Source organism: Penaeus monodon, chromosome 16, assembly GCF_015228065.2.
Source record: "Penaeus monodon isolate SGIC_2016 chromosome 16, NSTDA_Pmon_1, whole genome shotgun sequence".
NCBI classification, from domain to species: Eukaryota; Metazoa; Arthropoda; class Malacostraca; order Decapoda; family Penaeidae; genus Penaeus; species Penaeus monodon.
Genome location: NC_051401.1, coordinates 48356765 through 48359264, shown reverse-complemented (window position 1 = coordinate 48359264; position 2500 = coordinate 48356765).

Sequence of the window (2500 nt, the reverse complement as noted above, 5' to 3'; positions counted from 1 at the left end):
CATTCTTTTAATACAGGAATACACACAAACAAGCAAAACAAAGGAATATAGACATTTTACAGAACCCCTCCCCCCTCCTCCTTCTTTCAAGCGACACAGAAAAGCCCTTTACTTTTTTCCTTTTTTTCGCGTTTCCATTTCTAAAATAGATGACCTCCGTCCGACGCATACACAAAACACACACACACACACACACACACACACACACACACACACACACAACACACACAGAATAAATGCCAAGATACCTTATTTCTAAAGACAATTTTCAAGATTTTCCAAGATTTTATCATTTCCCCTTCTCCCCTTTTCTTTTCTTCTTCTTTTTTTTTACTTCTCTTTCTCTCTCTCAATTCTCCTCCTGAATAAAGCCAAATTCTCCGTCAGTTCAGTTTCACACACTACTTTCCGACGCACAATCTTGGGAAAGTTGCATCTATTTACCATATCATTTGTGTCGGATCTACAAAGTCGGGCTTGTACTACACGCACTTTGGGAGTCTAAATGTCTGTTCATGTCGTAAGACCTCTGGCAGATATCTTCTTTTTGTTATTTGTGTTGTTCTGCCGTTATTATTGTATTATTGTCATTATTATTGTCATTATTGTAATTACCATTTTTATTAAGATTATGCTTATTTACATTTGCTTCTACCTATTTCATATATCAGACACAGTTTATCACATTACATTTCCCATTACCCCTCCGCTTTGAAAAGCACAACACAAACGATAACAAACAAATCTTACAAAACACAAAACACAAAAGAAAAAGAAAAAGAAAAAAAACACCAACCCAACGAATCAAAGAACACGAAACGACAAAGAAATTAAAAGTTCCGGAAACAAAATAATTATCCCCATCACTCAGTACTGCCATCTTAGTTAACGATACACAAGGGGGTATAGTGCTACATGACCTTAGATGTCTAGCACATTTCTCTTGCTTTTAACCATTAACCATTACACAAGGGGGTAATATAGACTACGTGGGAGATCGAACCCTTTCCGATAAATTTGCGTGTATTTAGCATATTGTTTATTACATTTTTATCTTATGATGATGCTTGATTTTTTAAAAATTAATTTTTCATTTTTTTATGATGGTGTTTTTGAATTATGGAGATAAAAAAAACGGGAGGAGGGGGTTAAAGGTAGAAGACGGAGAAGGTGGATGAGGAAGAATATAGAAGAGGAAGAAAGTGGAAGAGGGAGAAGGGAGACAGAGAGACAGGAAATCGAAAAACAAACAGAGGCATAAAAAAATGAAGATGAAGAGCAGAAAGCTGACAGACAAACAAGCACTGAAAACCAAAGAGGGGGAAAACACGAAGAAAATCAGACAGCGAAAGAAGAGAAGAGACAGGGATTGAAGAATTGATCCAGCCTCCGGAGTTACTTCAGATCCAAGAGAAGATATATTTGACACCGAAATGGACAACCAGCCTGACTCATATTGACTTTTTTCCTTCTTTCTCGCGTTTCTCCCCCTCTCTCTCTCTTCTCTTTCTTTCTTTTTCTCTTTCTATCTTTCTCTTTCTCATTTTCTCTCTGTCTCTCTGTCTGTCTCTCCCTCATTCTCTCTGTCTCTCTGTGTGTCTCTCCCTCATTCTCTCTGTCTCTTTGTCTATTTGTGTGTCTCTCCCTCATTCTCTCTCTCTCTCTCTCTCTCTCTCTCTCTCTCTCTCTCTCTCTCTCTCTCATACTTTCACATAAACACATCCACACGAATAAATATGCATGCCTGTGTATAGATGTATATATACACACCCATGTATGAGAGAATATACACACGTTTGGAATATAGAGATTATAATGACAGACAGACATTTATCTATATTTATGAGATTGATGTATAGATAGATAGGTTGATAGACAGATAAATAGATATAGACATAGATCACAGATATAAATACAGATGAACTGATATAGTTATAGATAGATAGATACAGGGATATATATATATATATATATATATATATATATATATATATATATATATATATATATATATATATATATATATATATAAAGACAGACATAGGAATAGATTTACATAGAGAGAGATAGAGATGGAAATAGACATATAGAGATCAAGACAGATATAGAAATAGACAGAGATATATGAGATATGAGCGAAGATATAGATTTTATCCTTCCATTTCAGAGTGGGCAGAGGAAGAGGAAGAAGAGTCATAACTTTTAGATTAATTAATAATTGGAGGAATAATTCAATCAGCTCCGTATAGTTATAAAACCTTCTCCTCTCCGGAATCCTTTTTAATTGTCTGTCTGTTGTCTTGCTCCCTGTCCTTCTCTCTGACTTTGTCTCTATCTCTTTATCTGTCTCTGTCTCTGTCTCTATCTCTCTCTCTCTATCTCTCTCTTTCTCTTTCTCTTTCTCTTTCTCTCTTTCTCTCTCTCTCTCACTCTCTCTCTCTCTCTCTCTCTCTTCTCTTTCTCTTTCTCTTTCTCTCTCTCTCTCTCTTTCTTTTTCTCC